The following is a 13,558-nucleotide window of genomic DNA, read 5'->3' as shown; positions in this document are numbered from 1 at the left end:
CGATTACGAACACAACTCAAGCTGCTCGCGCTATAGAAGCCCATTCAATCGGCGGGAAGTTCGAAGGAACCCTAAATTAACATTAAGTTCTATGGGCGGAGGTAGGATTTTTGGACAGATCCTTTGTCCTATTCATCCAAATGACCTGAAATTTTAATGAGACGTGTGTTTTGACGTGTTTTATTATTCTAAAAAGGATTCAAGCTTTTGGACTCAATAGTTTTTTTTAATCAAAATTGTAAATTCAGTACTTATAGTAGGGAGGTTTCTTATATTACTTCTGGTATTATTGACCACTGTCATTATCGGAGGGAAGACTTCAAGACTCGCATCTCTCGCGATTGAACCATTTTAGGTGAAATTTCTGATAGCATTTAGACGTGTATTGCAATCCGATTATTCACACAGAACACAATATTTGTGGGGCGGCTAAACCAATAGAGCTATCTCAGTTGTGACGTCAGTGCCTAGGTAAAACGTCACGGGCTTAGCTTTGGCAGTCGGCGGCCATGTTTGGTACCGCTTTGGTTCTATGGGCAAATAGCATGGGTGACGTCACACTAAGGCTTCTGAAATAGCTCTATAGCATCTTCTTTCTCCATTATTATTTTTATTTTACCAAGTATCTAATTATGAACAGGAATAATTAGGCCAAAAACAGATTTTGGAATATCTTACACTTTTAATTTCAGAACTTTTATTTGATTTAGATCAACTGGAGTTGATTTGCCACGTAAAACTGGGTCCCCTGTAAAACTAATTAAGTTTCATAGGAATTAGTTTAATTATGATTTCAGGTTTCGACCTATTAGACAAACATGTTTATAGTGTGTTTCTTTCAGGTGTAGGAATCCATAAACTCCGGTTCCACCTTTTTAAAGTAGAGAGAAGTGTTTTGGGCTGTTTAGAAGACATTATTAAATTATAATTAACTAAATTATTAATTATATCAAAAAAAACCCAATAAAATTGAAACGCACGCTCCCGCCATATTTTGAAGTCTGCCTAACTTCAGCAGCGCCATCTAGCGGTCCATGTTTGGAACGAATAAGCCTTTTCATTCTGGGTTCTTTTTGGGGTGTTTTCCCAGGGATAAGGGAGTTGAGATGGATTGGAAATGATGATGGGCGACCTGCGGCACCATATCTCTCCCAGTGTACCTCGCGCACGCCCCTACCTTTCGGTAGGCGATTGCTAAGTGCTGCCGCGTAGCGCCGTTTTATTTGTATGAGAACTAGCTTCTATTTTTAAGATAGAGGGAGCGCCCTTTACAATTTCGTCCGGTACGAGTGACGTACGACCCTACCTAACCGCTGAGGATGCTGGTAGGACTATGGTGCCGTAGGTGGGGGTACACAGGCAACGCTAGAGGTATGGGGGTTTCCACTCCATTCCTCTCTCCTTCAAGGTTTTCCGAGACAACTGGCTGCAGCGATTTTCTGTGCGATCTTTGCTGGTAAATATTTTCATTTTATTTATATTTTAAGGGTTAATTTGGATTAAATACCAATGTTTTACCGCAACCGATCGAAAATTAAGCGTCGCAAGTGGAAAATTTATGCTTAAGCGTGCCAAATACGTTCGGTGATTACGACCAAGGCTTAGTATCCGGGACCTCGTTGCCGTTGGCAGTGCTGCACTCTCCCATCATGTGTTACTACGACCAAGGCTTAGTATCCCATGTCTTTTGAGGAGTTGGTCGGAAGCTTCAAGCTGTTGCCTTTTTCGGTGGTGGCTACAGAGATCTTTCCAGGTAAATATTTTATATATATATTAAGGGTTAATTTAGATTAAATACCAAACTTTTATCGCAACTGAATGAAAATTAAGCCTTACAAGTGGAAAATATGAAAGGAAAATTTATCCTTAACCAAATCATTAGTCCTAACTTTACAAAATTCCCCATCAGACCTAGCTTTGATGTCCCCTTATTTACTTGCGGCCAAAATATAAAACGTGTCAATGAATGCCGTGAGTTAGGTGTAGAAATAGACCACAACCTAAAATTCCATTCCCATACACAAAAAATCTGTGGTCATGCCCGAGACTTAATTGGCACTGTCAAAGCAAATTTTTCGGGAATCACAACCGAACTTCTTACTCAACTTTGCCACAGTTACATTCACCCTATTCTTGAGTTTGGTTGCCAGATCTGGAACCCCCATTGCGCTATCGATATTAAGTATCTAGACAATATCCAGGGTTGTCTCTCCCGAATCCCAACTAGACTCCGACACCTACCAATGGAAGTACGACTTTCTACTCTTGGTTGGTCTTCCCTAACAACGCGTCGCAAATATTTTGACCTTTTAAGCTTGTTCAAAATCTTAAACTCCCCTAATCAAACTTATTTTTCTGATGCCCCTTCTATCGCCCCCACAAGGGGTCACGGGAAAAGATATTATTCCACCGATATGCCCATAAAAACCAGCTTAAGCTTGTTTGTAGAAAACATAGCCTAAGTTTATTTTGGGGAGTTGTGCACGCACACACTACTCGTGATTCACATTTATGTCGAACTTATTTTAAATATTTGAAATTGGGGCTGAGGGGCTCTGGCCCCCCGGGCGCAAGGCTTGTTGGGGGTGCATTGAGTTCCCCATCCAACCATACTAAAATTTTGGCGATCGAGTAAAAAGGGGCAAATTAATTGAGGAAAGTGTTCACTAACATACCCCTCCATAAGAATAGCATTACACCCAACTCTGGGGGCTCGTAACTCTGGTTCTACTAGAGATGGGAAGATGCCCTTTGTGTATGTTTTAGTCCTGTTTGCCCCCCCCCTTCCAACCATACTAAAATCTTGGGGATCGAGTAAACAGGGACCGAGTAATTGAGAAAAATGTTCATAAACAGACTCTCCATAGGAATAGCATTACACCCAACTCTGGGGGCTCGTAACTCTGGTTCTACTAGATATGTGAAGATGCCCTTTGAGTATGTTTTAGTCCTGTTTGCCCCCCCCCCCTTCCAACCATACTAAAATCTTGGGGATCGAGTAAAAGGGGCCGAGTATTTGAGAAAAATGTTCATAAACAGACTCTCCATAGGAATAGCATTACACCCAACTCTGGGGGCTCGTAACTCTGGTTCTACTAGATATGTGAAGATGCCCTTTGAGTATGTTTTAGTCCTGTTTGCCCCCCCCATCCAACCGTACTATAATCTTGGGGATCGAGTAATAAGGTGTCGAGTAATTGAGAAAAATGTTCATCTTGGGGATCGAGTAAAAAGGTGTCGAGTAATTGAGAAAAATGTTCATCTTGGGGATCGAGTAAAAAGGGGTCGAGTAATTGAGAAAAATGTTCATAAACAGACTCTCCATAGGAATAGCATTACACCCAACTTTGGAGGCTCGTAACTCTGGTTCTACTAGATATGGGAAGATGCCCTTTGAGTATGTTTTAGTCCTATTTGTCCCCCCCCCCCCGCCCCATCCAACCATACTAAAATCTTGGGGATCGAGTGAAAAGGGGCCGAGTAATTGAGAAAAATGTTCATAAACAGACTCTCCATAGGAATAGCATTACACCCAACTCTGGGGGCTCGTAACTCTGGTTCTACTAGATATGGGAAGATGCCCTTTGAGTATGTTTTAGTCCTGTTTGCCCCCCCCCTTCCAACCATACTAAAATCTTGGGGATCGAGTAAAAGGGGCCGAGTATTTGAGAAAAATCTTCATAAACAGACTCTCCATAGGAATAGCATTACACCCAACTCTGGGGGCTCGTAACTCTGGTTCTACTAGATATGTGAAGATGCCCTTTGAGTATGTTTTAGTCCTGTTTGCCCCCCCCAATCCAACCGTACTATAATCTTGGGGATCGAGTAATAAGGTGTCGAGTAATTGAGAAAAATGTTCATCTTGGGGATCGAGTAAAAAGGGGTCGAGTAATTGAGAAAAATGTTCATAAACAGACTCTCCATAGGAATAGCATTACACCCAACTTTGGAGGCTCGTAACTGGTTCTACTAGATATGGGAAGATGCCCTTTGAGTATGTTTTAGTCCTATTTGTCCCCCCCCCCCCGCCCCATCCAACCATACTAAAATCTTGGGGATCGAGTGAAAAGGGGCCGAGTAATTGAGAAAAATGTTCATAAACAGACCCTCCATAGGAATAGCTTTACACCCAAATTTGTTTTACAGGGTTCGTACACGACCTGGAAAACCTGGAAAAGTCAGGGAAATTGAAAGTGGGCCTAAAAGGTCAGGGAAAAGTCAGGGAAATTGAAAATGTGCCTAAAAAGTCAGGGAAATGTCAGGGAAAAATATATTGGTGGGAAATTGATAGTCTGGATAACAGTATAAGGGTGACCAAAAAAGTGTTGTCTGAGACTTGAGCAGAACCCCAAATTCGCGGAGCTCGCTGCGCTCGCTCCGGATGTTTATGATTTACTTATGGTTAAATTTAAACGAATTAATTGGCTTATCTTTATAACAATGACAACTCGTTCAAAAATGATTCGAGTGAATTTAGATTGGTTTTCATATATTTACGCCTTGTAAGTTATTGCATATGGTCAGGGAAATTTGTGGAATTTAGTCAGGGAAAACCTGGAAAAGTCAGGGAATTTCATTCCAAAAATTTTGTACGAACCCTGTTTTAGTCAGAGCCAGTTTGGATTGGGGGGCGAGGGGATACTGGCCCACGGACGCAACGCTTGTTGGGGGCACATCAAGTTAAAACTATTCCCCCCTTAGCAACATTTCCTGTTCCTTTTGTTTTTCGACTTGAGGGGGCGCGCATTATCTCGGCTCCTGGGTGCAAAATTGCTTAATCCGGCCCTGAAAATACTTGTGGTATTTAAGTTGATAATAATTTTAATTTGTATTTGATTGTTTGAATTTTATTTTTTATAGCTATCATGCGTTTCCAAAGGATCAATTTATGTTGGATTCTAGAATGAATAACTATTTATTTGGCAAAAAATGGCACCTAAAATTAATCAGGTCAATAAACCCAGTACTATTCCATTCTTAATTCGGATCTACACTTTGATTTTATCCGTTGAAAGGGAATCTCATTACCGAAACTATTTAGACAGCGTGTGAGACATTTAGGCAATTATTAGGGTATTTAGTTTATTATTTATTATTCTATTTATTGTTAGAAGGGAAGCGCTGTGTCCTTTAATTTTTAGGGATTTTTCTTTTTGCCAGGACATAAATAAAATCTTACTTATGGAATAGGTGAACACTGGTCCGAGCCCTCCCTTTTAAGAATAATGAACGCGTAATCAGGATTTCAAGGGTGAGATTCCCTTTGCGGTATTAAGGTATCTAGTTTATGGTTTTAATTATATTTTTAGAGGAAAAGCGTTTGGCAACTCGTTGAGGGAGTTTTGTAGGATCTAAATAAATTTCTGATTTAGGTTCAAGGTAGAAGGTTGCTTATACGCTTTCTCCTTTAAAAGTAAACACGATTTTAAGCGGGTTTAAGGCGAGGCTTAGCTTTTTATGGTATTGTTTCCCTATTAATGTTAAGAGTGTGCCATTTATTTGCCAAATAATAGTCATTTGTCTTATGCCGGAACCTTTAACGTCGCATCATGCGAGAATACTCGAGTGGATTTTCGTATTAAGGTAATTAATTTCAAGTTATTCGTGTGCCTTTTTCCATATACTAATTCGAATTTTTCTTGCGCAGGAAGAATTGGACGTCTGCGAGTGGACTTTCATTGGAAATCCCATGCTAAGGACGAAGTTTCCTGGTTTTGGGGGCTCCACAGCGGGCTTTAGTTTAAATTTAATAATTCCCGAGTTGAACAGGGACATGTTAAATTTAAATTAGGCTCGCAAGGCTTACTTTGGGGGTGGTAGCTTAAGTTTAAAATTTAAGTTTCGATATTGGGGAAGGAACAAAAATAGTCGAAAAACACTTGGGGTAGTTTTTTTTTACCTTTTTTATGCTTTTTTATTGATTTTTTTAATATTTTTTTATTTTTTTATAAATTAGTCATAAAAAATCAATTTTTTTTGTAAAAAATTTTTTTACGTGTTTTTTGTTCTATTTTATTAAAAAATAAGCCTAAAAGGGGTCAAAAAAACCTCCCCAAGTCCAGACATTAAAAAATTGAAGCCAAGTCTAGTATCGTAAAAATTTAAAGAAAAGAAAGAACGAGGTTTAAGGCAAAATTTATTCAATTAGAAACAAAAAAACCAAGTGTTTACAAACATTTCGAACAAAAAAAATATTAAAGAGTTATTTAAGTTAAAGTTTGAACGCGAAAAAAATAATAAGTAGTTACATATAAAATGGCAAGCAAAAAAACTAAAATAAGTGGTTACATGTAAAATTTTCAAGTAAAGAAGTGTAATTTTGTGTCTTCTAGCTTCGATGATTTTCTACGTAACTTCGACTCGAATGTTGAGAGAGATTGCCAAGTCCGGAAGAAGACATCGTGTAACGGAATCCAACAAAGCTTGTCATCGGGAATGATACATAGCAAGTCCAGAACAGCGGAAGTCATCGTGCAACGTCAATCCAACAGAAGATGTCATCAGGAATGATAAGTCTCGGAATGACCAGTCATCGGGAAAGATACATATAATGACCAGCGACAGAAAAATCCAAGAATATCAGCTGCATCTATAAATGAAAAAATGTTAATAACACATCTTAAACCATTGCCTACTTTTGGGCGATCCCTAATTAAAAAACTCGCTACTAAATTTAGAGAGAAAGTCCAATTGCCACCCTAATTAAAGAAAGGTTGACTACCGTGATTCCCATCCTTAAATAAATGCTCTGGCTAACTAATTACTTCCCATAATTGGATAGAAAATAATTTTAGGGAAACCTTACATTTCATTTTAAATTAAATTATGTAATTTAATAATGAAAATAATTTAAAATATCCCCTAAACTAATTTTGGGAAAACTACCATTTATTTAAATTTAATTGCGTGCCCCTTATAATATCTTCATAATTTAAAATATCCCCTAAGTTAAGTTTATTAAATGTGCCATTTATTTATTTAAAACTATTTCCACAGGTAGAACCCATAAATAATAACTTGAGTCGAAATGGGACAAAACTTAACTTAGGCTTAGGGCAACTGTCCTCGTGTCTTAAAATTATCTCTGCGGAACTTTATTTTCGAAAATCTGTCGCTTTGTCTCCAAAATAATTAACAATAGCCCCTAAACTAATTTTAGAAAACCTACTAACTATTTATTTTAAAACTATTCCCACAGACAGACCCCGTAAATAACTAGGGTTTAAATTGGAAAAGGCTTAGGGCAACTGTCCACGTGTCTAAAAATTCTCTCCGCGGAACTTTATTTTAGAAACTGACGCTTTGTCTCTTAATTAATTAACAATAGCTCTAAACTAATTTTAGGAAAACCCGCTATTTATTTTAAAACTATTCCCACAGACAGACCCCGTAAATAACTAGGGTTTAAATGGGACAAGGCTTAATTTTGGCTTAGGGCAGCTGGCCTCGTGTTCTAAAATTCTCTCGGCGGGACCTGATCTCAGAAAATCTGTCGCGTTATATCTAAATTAATTACGTACCCCTTTTAATAGCTAATAATAATAGGCCCTAAACTAATTATTAAGGGATTCTCTCTTTTCCAGCATCTCATTGTAAAGTTTTATTTGTGGTACTTTATTTTTAATAAATAAATAAAATTCACTAACATTTAACACTACGTAATTAATTTAAACACTTGAAATAAAATAAATAATTTAAGGGGGGCTAGATGAGTTTGGATTATTATAAAGTTAGGCTTACGGACTGTTAAAGCACCACGAGGCCAAGCAATGGCCGCCAAGTACGTTGAAGAGCTTCGAATTCAGCTTGCATCCTCGGCAAAAACGATCAGAGAAATGACGGAACGATCAAGAATCAACTTCAAAAGCCGGGGTCACGATCAGCTGAGGTTTTTCCAAGCGACTTTCCTCGACGGCTTGCGGGAACGAATGAACTGGATGACCCGTATCGATCAGCTGAATGGGAGAGGGTTTTCCAAGCGACTTTCCTCGACAGCTTCCAGGCATCAAATGAGCCGGCTGACCCGGAACGATCAACTAAGTAAATTTCCAACGTTGCGGTGGCGCTAAAAGGTCCTATGCTAGGACTCGGGTGCGCCATATTCCAGGCACGAAATTCAAATAGCTGAAGACCGCTAGGCCTACTAAATGAATGAACGCTAGGCCTAAATGAATGAACGCTAGGCCTAACTGAATGAACGCTAGGTATACTGAATGGATAGTCATTACCTATTACTATTAACATCTGTCGTGACGTCACAAGTCAATTACCTCGTTGACGTCATAGCTGACGTCACCGGATATGACATCATAGGTGACGTCACCGGATATGACGTCATGACACGTCACCGGATATGACGTCATGACACGTCACCGAATATGACGTCATTGATCACGTCATCGGATTTGACGTCATTGGTCACGTCACCGGATATTACGTCGTTGGCCACGTCACCGGATATGACGTCATAGCAAAAATTTACCATGCTTTAGATGTCAGTAAATACGTAACTACGTACACAGCGCCCCTAGCGGCAATTTATGAACTATCTATTGCTTACACGAATGTCTATCAGAATTTTATCATGTTTTAGATGTCAGTAAATACGTAACTACGTATACAGCACCCCTGGCGGCAATTTATGAACTATCTATTGCTTACACGAATGTCTAGCAGAATTTTATCATGTTTTAGATGTCAGTAAATACGTAACTACGTATACAGCGCCCCTGGTGGCAAATGTGTTAATGCTTAATTATCCGTTAATATTAATAATAATAATAACCCATAGCCCCTAAGTAACCCCAAATCCCTATCCCGTTTAAAATCACTAACGAGTTTTTAGTGAGTAGCCCCTCGATAATTACTCGTAATCCAGACGCAACCTTTAATCCGTTCAATACCACACACATAAGCAAACACACAGTTATGTAACCAGCACTAGTTAAAGCATTAGTTTGTTTGTTTTACGTGGCTGCTACGACACGCTTCAGTGCAATGCACTTCGAATAAAATCATTCATTAAAACTTTGAAACTGTATTCAAAATATTCATACTCGACTGACGGCTCTACTATGTTGAGCAAGCACTTTAATCATACTCTAATTCAGAGGTATGAAGCGAGTTTCTATACCTTAGTCACTAAATATAATTAGTAAGCTTACAAGTAAAAATAAATTTATCAGGCAGACTTATAAATATCAATGCAATATTTTATTTCGAAATATATTCCATCAGATACATTCGGACTTAATAAAAATTTGTAATTAAAATACTTTTTAAAAATGGGGTAATCATTCATTATAACTTTGGTTTAAAGACTTTTATTCTTTTTATTATTTGACGCCATAACTATAATTAATAAACTTATAAATAGAAATAATTTTATCAAATAATATTTTATAAATATTAATGCAAGTTTTTTTTGTAATATATTTCATTGATACATTAGATTTTATTAAAAAGATTAATAATGAAAATAATAAGAATATTTTTATAAACGCGTAACTTCCGAGTGTTGAGTCCAGGTACTGAAAATAATAAGAAAATTTCTATTATTAACAAATTTTAATCGGCTTAGAATTTCCACTGTTTTTCCACGCTAATATCCTACGGTGGAAAACGAGGTTGTTAGGATGGAAAACCAGGGTATTTGGTGGCAAAACGTAGCATTACGCTTTTGCGTCCAGATAGGAAGTGCGTAAAGTCACCGACACCGAGTGTTGAAAAATTAGGAAAGTAATTTACGTGTTTTTATGAAATAAGATAATTGTGAAAATTAAGCATATAAAAGAAAAATATGCAAGTGAAAGTGAACAATAATAAAAAAAACACCCCACCCAACTTTGAATACAAAAATAACAAAAGTAAAAACCTTGAACTTTCAATTTCTAAAGCGACCAACCCATAAAAGTAACCAAAAAATAACCTTTGTATTTGTAAAACAAGCTTTGTTAAACTGTAATCCTGGAGATCTTCTCTCTCGAGCCAGCGAAAGGGGAACGTCCCCAAAAATACCACCAAGTGCCCGAAAACTAATACACGTTTACCGCAGAAAGCTCGAAGATGATTCGCTACCTAAGAGAGAGAAGATCTTCATAAAATGAAAACTACCTTGTAACAAGACGACCCAAGGGCAGGGCTCATAATAGTGGCCACATCGTACCGTACTTAACAGGAGTACAGTGACTAGCTCCTTAACTGTTTTAAAATTATTACTTAAATAGTTTACTTCTGTTATAATTATAATAGTGTGACACGAAGGGAAAACGTGAGTGAGTACCCCCACGATGTGCATCCTTTAACAGTGGTAAAACTAAAAACTTATTAAAAGAAGTGCAAAAAAATCGATGCCCTAACAAAAAATCATAACCCTTAATCCTTACTTGAATAAATTTACTTACGTTAAAATTGTAATATCCGGGGCCACAAGCTAGTACTTTCCTTTCAAATTCTTCTCGATTTGTGGAGAAATACACGTAACTTCTAATAATTAACACCGGCTTAAGACTATTCTCAATATAACGTCAGCATATACTTGCTTTTGCTTTTTAAAAATTTTCCTTGATTTCTTTGAATTTTGAAAGAGGCGTGAAATCCTTATTGTCGACGGGTGACAGAAATTTTAAATTAAGGCAATACCATAATCCTCTCTCTCTCGCTTTAAATAGAACAAACGTAAAACATAATTCACAACCTGACTAGTACAATTTAATGCAATGCTTAAACATACTATTATAATCCCCATCCTTTTGGAATACAATCCTCACTCTCCCTTCAATGACGAACGAAAAATTTTATACTACCAAAGGTGGAACTACGTCGAGTGCTACTACAACAGGGCTGTTCAAACTAAGAGCCTCATTGTAGATGTACATTATACGATGTGGCTAAAATTTTGCACACTCCTCTTTGCTATATACCTTGTCGTGGGAGCCGAATGGTCACCTGCCTAAGGGCGAAATTTATACCTAACCAATGTCGCTGGACCCGAATGGTCATTGTAACTTCATCCATTTTTTAGCCACATCGTATGATGAACATTACGATGTGGGTCTTAGTTTGACCTGGCCTGTTGTTGGCGGTGGTGGTGGTGGTGGCGTCGTGAAAGAGAACTGCCTTAGGTAGTATAAAATTTTTCGATCGTCATTGAAGGGAGAGTAAATGAGAGAGAATTTGGGTGAGGTGATATTTTTCGTTCGTGTATTTTAAAAGGAAGGGAGTTATAATAGTTAGTTTAAGCATTGGATTTATTTGTACTAGCAAAGTTAAGCATTGAGAATTGTGTTTTACGTTTGCTCGATATATTTAAAGCGAGAGAGAGGAATATGAGAGGGAATATGGCATTGCCTTAATTTAAATGGAAGGTTTAACACTCCCTTTAAAATTCCTGTCACCCGTCGACAAAAAGGGTTTCACGCTTTTAATCCCGCTCCCTATTTCGAAATTCAAAGAAATCGAGGGGAATTTTTAAGAAGCAAAAGCAAGTAAATACCGACGTTATATTTAGAATTTTGTTAATGTGGTGTTCATTCTAAGAAGTTACGTCTATTTCTCCACAAATCGAGAAGAATTTTAAAAGAGAGTACTAGCTTGGGGCTCCAGATATTTCAATTATAACGTAAGTAAATTTATTGAAGTAAGGATTAAGGGTTATTATTTTTTGCTAGGGCATGGAGGGGCTATTCACTCTCATTTTCTGTACTTCTTTTAATGGGTATTTACGGGTATTTCGTTTTACCACTGTTAAAGGATGCGCATCGTGGGGGTACTCACTCACGTTTTTCGTTCGTGTCACACTATTATAATTATAACAGAAGTAAAATCATTCCAAAACAACTAAGGGAGCGCATCGAGGGGCTGTTCACTAAAATTTTTTGTACGCCTGTTAAGTACGGAACGATGTGGCTACTATTACGAGCCCAGCCCTTGGGTCGTCTTGTTATAACTTCGTATTAAAATTATTTGTTTACAAAACCCAGAGTTGCTAAATAATTACCTTGGAACTAAGACCAATTAATAAACCAAAATAACTTCCGAACCATTGTTTCAGTCCGGTGGATGGATTTAAAAATAAATTAGCTCTCCCAAGTTGCGCTTTTCTACACTAAGGCCAGAATGCGTGAGTGTTAAGCCCCTCGGTGACACTATAAACTACTTCAATCTCACTATTAAATATTTTAATTCTAGTAATTCTCTTTTGTGAATGTAATATTTTCCTTTGTATTTAGCATTTTTTTTTCAAGTTACTAATTTAATTACTAAAACCAGAAGGGGATAATAGGAGAAGGATGACACTCTGTATCCTCTTAATACTTTAGTTACGTAACGTCATTCTTCCCAGGTTCACCCTTTTTGTTTACTTTCCCGCTCATCAAACTTCAGATGGGCATCACACCGTGCTATTGTGAATTCTATAATTGTTTGGAACTAAATCCCCAGGGCCAGCAATTTATTATTAATTTATTTATTTATTTTATTTATTTATTTATTTATTTATTTATTTGAATGTGCTGTTCACCCACAAACCTAGTCTTGACGTGGGACAAAAATCCACAAGCGCGTCTTTCCTAATAGAGCTATCTCATAAGCCTTAGTGTGACGTCACCCATGTTATTTGCCCATAGAGTGCTGTCAGTTATGACGTCAGATCCAAGGTTAAACGTCACGAGTCTGCCTTCAGCAATGGGCGGCCATGACAGTTACCGTTTTTTCTTTATGGGAAAACAGCATGGGTGACGTCACACCGGCGCTTCTGACAGCACTCTATAGAACTAAAGCGGTACCAAACATGGCCGCCAACTGGCAAAGCTAAGCGCGTAACGTTTTTCCTAGGCACTGACGTCACAACTGAGATAGCTCTATAGTTAAACGCTAATAGAGTAATGATGAGGGAACTATTTATCGCGTATGTGATTCGGTTTAGTAACCTCGCTCCAAATGTTCCGATGTTGGGAGGAATGACGTTACACTTACCCAGCTTTGTGGTACACTTCTCTCAAAGAGAAATATTATATACTTCTGGTAAAACTAACCGGTACAGAACTAAACCACAAGAGTACGTTAGACCCAATGTAATTTTTCTTTATTAATGTTAAGGAGATGATGAAAATGAACCTCAAATTAGATTCAGATTTTAAGAATAATTGGAAATAATCCCCTCCCACCAATCGCGAAGTAGTATTATATACTTCTGATAATACTTTGTTGTCAAGGAGGGCCAAGAAGAAATAAAGCTTCCTCGCAGCGATACTTGCATGTTCGATGTCATTTTTAATGCATTAATTTTTAATCCGTATCCAAGAGAGAGACGGAAAGGATATAAAAGCGGTACGAGCATAATAGTAGTAGTATTAGCAGAAGTATATAATCCATCTCTTTGAGAGAAGTGTACCACAAAGCTGGGTAAGTGTAACGTCATTCTTCCCAACATCGGAACATTTGGAGCAAGGTTACTATACCGAATCACATACGCGATAAATAGTTCCCTCATCATTACTCTATTAGCGTTTAACTATTACGAAAGACGCGCTTGTGGATTTTTGTCCCACCTCAA

At 37.7% G+C, this 13,558-nt stretch overlaps 1 long non-coding RNA gene across 3 annotated transcripts; it reads left to right on the top strand.

The window, feature by feature from the left end:
• The first annotated feature begins 53 nt into the window (after nt 1–53).
• Nucleotides 54–7,651, top strand: LOC149691773 (uncharacterized). Of its 3 annotated transcripts, none has more exons than XR_016383477.1 (6): nt 54–1,080; nt 1,409–1,456; nt 1,540–1,753; nt 4,864–4,953; nt 5,517–5,586; nt 6,336–7,651. It is a non-coding gene; the product is annotated as an uncharacterized LOC149691773 (long non-coding RNA). The 3 variants fall into 3 exon arrangements; XR_016383475.1 differs by lacking the exon at nt 6,336–7,651 and adding an exon at nt 5,651–5,901; XR_016383476.1 differs by lacking the exon at nt 5,517–5,586.
• The last annotated feature ends 5,907 nt before the right edge of the window (nt 7,652–13,558 follow it).

The sequence above is a fragment of the Phalangium opilio genome, unplaced genomic scaffold (assembly GCF_054372755.1).
Source record: "Phalangium opilio isolate 3A_F unplaced genomic scaffold, DU_Popi_V2 ptg000025l_1, whole genome shotgun sequence".
Taxonomy (NCBI): domain Eukaryota; kingdom Metazoa; phylum Arthropoda; class Arachnida; order Opiliones; family Phalangiidae; genus Phalangium; species Phalangium opilio.
Note: the sequence above shows the minus strand (reverse complement) of the source record. Positions and strands in the feature narration are given on the sequence as shown.